Source organism: Pavona decussata, unplaced genomic scaffold, assembly GCF_977016875.1.
Source record: "Pavona decussata unplaced genomic scaffold, jaPavDecu1.1 SCAFFOLD_102, whole genome shotgun sequence".
In the NCBI taxonomy this organism is placed as follows: Eukaryota; Metazoa; Cnidaria; class Anthozoa; order Scleractinia; family Agariciidae; genus Pavona; species Pavona decussata.
In genome coordinates, this window is record NW_028145517.1 from 937,501 (window position 1) to 942,710 (window position 5,210).

The window sequence follows — 5,210 nt, forward strand, 5'->3', positions numbered from 1 at the left end:
CTGATGGATAAAAATTAAAGGCTGAGTTGCTGTATTAGGGTTTTTTTATGTTACATCAGACCGTATAAGGTGCGTCACCCGCCGTTCTGATGGATAAAAAATGATAGGCTGAGTTGCTGTATTAGCGTTTCTATGTTACATCAGACCCTATGAGGTGCATCACACGCCGTTCTGATGGATAAAAAATTAAAGGCTGAGTTGCTGTATGAGCATTATTTTTTTTTGTTACACGAGACCATGACACTGATATCAACCACAATACTGGCTGTGCATTGTTTTTTTTGCATTTCTATTTTTTTTACGAGTCTGCTTCAGTCACTTCCTTCATTACTTCACCAGCTATATAGTTTCGTGTTTTTTATTGCTTTTTTTTTGTAAAATACTGACCTCACTGATAAATGTACAGTGTTCTATATAGTCCCCGCGTAATGGTTTTGGTCTGGTGTGAAAATAAATTTACAATTTGGACATTTCGAGCAAAAAGTGAATTTGTCGTGCCCCCTGTTCTGAAAGTGAATATGGATTGTTCCATTTCATCGTAAGTTCAGGAGTGGAATTTTTTAGGGCCGCTCTCCAACACTGTGAATGTTATGACGCCTACCCCCGCAACAATTTCCCGGACGATGTACATTGCAAAATCATGTTAATCGTGTTCACGTTAAGATTGAATATTCAAAATTGTGGTTGTCTAATCAAATGCTCTTCTGTGACAACTTATGTCTTCTTGGCTAAGCGAGCCTTACCTTGGTTCTGTCCCTTGTATTTCCTTTGTTTCAATGCCTACCGTTTTGCATAATTAACACGCGCCAATTCCTTGGTAGAAGAATACGTCTCTCATTTGTTTGTCTTCGCATTTGCCTGGCCTCCCTTTCATTAGCGGCCCTTAGCAATCGCCTCCTTTTGTTCCTTGCTTTGCGCATCTTTTTTTTTTCTTTAATGAACTTTTAATTACGCGACTTTCGTGGCATGATTGATCACAATTTCAGAAGGGCGCGCTTTCCTCTCGTTCCCGCTAAACAGTGCTGTAATATAATTCCGCGATCGCGGTTCAAGATACTTGTATATGTGCCCGCGTTTCCACACTGTGATACTTATTATCTAAATCCAAAATCCAATATCCAATATCGTCACATCTGACGAAATTCAGTCTAATATTTATTCACCATGCAATTGCAGCGAAATTCGCGAAAATCGATAAAAGTACGTAGAAATTTAAAAACCCCACCGCCATGATTCAGACGAGCAAGATGATCTAGAATTATCGAGATGAGCACGACCTATTCTGTTACAACTACACGGTATAACAGTATGACTGAGACTTCGGATGACTTCGGAATGACTTCGGCTTTAAGGTCTGCTCTGCAATTCTGTAACCGCGACGACACATGTATGATTCTTACTACTGACAAAGAAAAAAAAATGAGAACAAGTAGGGTAAACAAGGTAACATTTAAAGAAAAAGAATGAAATCGTCGAAAAAACACAAATGAAATGGGAAGGGTTAGAGAACTTGTTGCTAATATCGTAGCCCTCCATTGTGGCGCTATTATCAACTTATCATCTTTATTCTGTGTCTTTTTATCATCGCAGGCTGCAGCGACAGCGATAGCCGTTGTCCAAACTGGATAAGGTATTGCAGTGCATACCTCTTTGTCCAAACAAGGTGCAAGAAAACATGCAAGCGCTGCTAAAAACAAGGTGCAAGACTTGAAGGTAAAAACAATCGGTGAACGAAGGGGGTAGCTGAGAAGAATAATAATTTACCTTCCATCGCTTATTTCCTATCTTCCCACTCATTGCTCTTACAACCCTTTTTCCCTTTGGCAGGTAAAACACTCCTCGTCATCCTTTAAGATAACTATCATTTGGAATAACTGATATCGAACCTGTCGTTGTATCTTGTAGGTTACAAGGGACTATTTCATTGTTTTACTCGGAAATTGCTTAATTGCATTTTATGAATTTTGGTGAAATGAATTGACCCGTTTTTGTTTGGAAATATATCAATGTGCATTTCTTTTCGAACTCTTTATATTAGAATGTTCTCGCCAAGACAAGTTGTCAATACTCTTTATTTGCAATCTTAAGCAAAAATATTTATATTCCGTCTAAACGGTTGATGATTATTCCACTAAGTTAGTTTCTTTTCAGTCAGGGCTAGCAGTTCACTAAAAATACTGAATTGAAGGTCATCCAAAGAGAGAAGCCATGGACTCTAGTGAATGACTTTGTTTGTTTTGTTTTTGTTTTTTTTTTTCAAATGTTACATCTCCACGCTGAAAACTATTTATTCATATTTTTCTTTTCAATTGCAGTTTGTTGAAGCAAACAAGTAACACGACATTTTCATTAGCAATAGTTTGTACTGGGTAGCGCAGTTAGAAGAGTGACTCATTAAAGGATAATGACAACAATTTGGTGCATTTGGATTTATTTTGATTCATCTTCCTTTTTTAATGCCCCAAGCTGCACCTCAGTCCAAGCTGGTACTCTGTTATTTTAAGACATTGCCTTACTCGTGTCGTGACAATACAAAGTTGCAAACGCACTTGACAGTGAATCGAAGACAAGCCCTTGATACATGTACTCGTTACTTTAATCAAACTATATCGTCTCCTAATTCGAAGCCACTTCTTATCGGATTTGATTAAGATCCCCAGTAAAAATAAAGGCGTGATCACGCCGTGATCACGGGTGTGATCACAGGTTGTGATCACGCCGTGATCACGCGTAAAAAGATCACAGAAAAACCAGAATCACGCCTGAATGGCTGATGACCGTGATCACTCCCTTAAAATCACGGTGGCATGATCACGCACTTTTTCAATAGAGGAATGAATTTCGAATTGAACCGCTTTGAAAATAAGCAAATTATCTAGTATAGTTGACAAGCGCAACAATTTATATTAGTACAGTGCCTTAACACCGGGCTTAACATTATAAACACAGCAGTCTGCGGTAAAAAGTTGTTTTGCAGCACGTAAGTCTATTTATTTTTGTGTACAGAATAAAAATGAACACCACACGGGGCAGTCTGTTGCGCAGTGGAACAAGCTAAAATAGTATACATTTTGACAAGTTGAGAACTACAAACAGGTTTATTAAACGTGAACTAATATTTTTCATCTTGGTTTAGAAGAATACTAACCGGGAATCACTTAAATTCTAAAATCATCGTTATTGTATTTATATGTGATCGTGTTGCTCACCTCGATAATTGGAATGTTCTTCGATATTGACTTTCCCGTCCATAAACGTGGACTAAAATTGACAACTTGCAAGAATCATTTCGTTTTACAGCAGACCAAAGAAGTCCTCAGAGTTCTCGATCAGAGTACATTTATCGCGACGAACTTCAAACATCCAAGCGGCAATACACAGTCGGAGACAGTCCGAAGGAACAGTCTGTTGTTTACAAAACGGCCGGGTGCAGAACTTCGCTTCAGTAAAGCAAACCTTAAACTGTTTCCCAAAGTGATAAGAGAAGATACTTCGCATTGAAAACGTTCCCGCTCTTCTAAGTCAAATTACCAACGGTCAAGTTTATTTTCAGGACAATTTTTGTAACGCGATCAGGAAGAGGTAATTCGAAACAGGTTAATGACATTTGGCCAATAAGATTAAACACGCATATGTCTCAAGAGACCTTGTAGATAAAATTCCGACACGCACGTGTCACGGAATTCGGAGAAAAGGCGCTATTTTTTCTCGAAACTGAAGTTAGAATCGTATCTAATGGAAATATTTTTCAGTGCTTCGTCGGGAACATGCAAAAAAGCAGCCTTGAGTTTTCGCCTTGGATCGAGTAAGTGAAATGAATCAAGCATAGAAGGCAACATATGCTACAACGACTAGCAGGATTGAATTTGCATTTGATCGTCCAAATGTAAATATTCATTCTTAGTCGTTTAAAAAGCTGCAAAAAATGTTGTACAGGACTGATGAACGGAGAAAAAAAAACGCGTGAAACCATGAAACCTGTGAGTTAAAGATTGAACGACACGCAGTAAAGAAAAATTCAATTGTCCCGAGTTTTAAGCGCGGTAAGTGTGCCCGCTATAACTGATTATTGAACCACATCTTTAATTTACTAGAATAAAATATTTTTTTACTCCATTTGTGTTACAGATATTTTGGACCATTTGAATGAGATTTATATGCAGTTTGGTTGTTTTTGTTGTTCAATTTTACTCTAATGAATAATGTTTGGACAGTTAAGCCATCACCGATCATGCGTGATCACGCCATCACTGTAGAGAATCACGGTCACTGAAGTGATCACACCGTGATCACGGGTGTGATCACTCCAATCACGCCTTGTGAAGGCCTGATCACGGTGAAAGGAGTGATCACGCCCGTGATCACGGGCGTGATCTGTGATCACGCTGTGATCACAAAATATTTTTACTGGGGATACCATTATGTCACATGATAATCTTCTCCATCTAAATAATAATAATAATAATAATAATAATAATAATAATAATAAAAAAATAAAATCTTTCTTTATTATAATATTCCAAGCAAAATTGATATTTACAAGTTAAAAGTAGAAAAAAAGAGCTATTAAAACCTATTTACAATTCAATATTTAAAATTCATTTCGATTAAAAAAAAAGCGACTATTTCCAAGTACAACAGAGCTATTTTCAAGCACAATTTTTTAACAATAGTAAGACTAAAATTTTGATGAAATAAAAAAGTTGTTAAAAAGATCCTAAAATACTAATTTACAACGTCACGCCATCATTCACTTTCTAAAATTAGCGGAGACACGCTTGGCTAGCGTTTAAGCGGCAGTCATCAATGAAATCCCCAAATGGAATTTTGTGAAAAGGTGTCCTGGAGCCTCGTACGCATGTGTGTACCGACTTTAAAATCTCAAAAGAAAGCAATGTTCTAATCCAAGTGATAGTAATGTGATAAGGTTCCTCATTCTTTTCTGAGAGCTTCTCGGCTAGGCGTTTGAGAAAACAATTGCAGTCGGCTCCCATCCCACCGTTGGTTCCAAAAACTAGGGGAGTGAAAGATCCCATTTCAACGTCCAGCACCCTCTGTTGGTACTTCCGCTTTTTCTCTTCTTCCTGCTCTTTAAAGATTGTCGATGTTGCTTTTCCCTGGTTACACTTGGAGTTAACATGCGTTACTCTGACATCGAAAAATGCTGTAACTCCTCGAGACCAAAAGCCCCCTGCCTTCATGTCCAGTCT

The 5,210-nt window shown here is 37.9% G+C and overlaps 1 long non-coding RNA gene across 1 annotated transcript in view; it reads left to right on the forward strand.

Annotated features, from left to right (window-relative positions):
• The window catches only part of LOC146471502 (uncharacterized), a 6,200-nt gene extending 3,811 nt beyond the window's left edge, over nucleotides 1–2,389 (forward strand). Inside the window, exons 2-3 of the long non-coding RNA XR_014866665.1 lie at nucleotides 1,591–1,698; nucleotides 2,316–2,389. This is a non-coding gene — a long non-coding RNA (uncharacterized LOC146471502). The remainder of the gene's footprint in view (nucleotides 1–1,590; nucleotides 1,699–2,315) is intronic.
• Nucleotides 2,390–5,210: the final 2,821 nt, after the last annotated feature.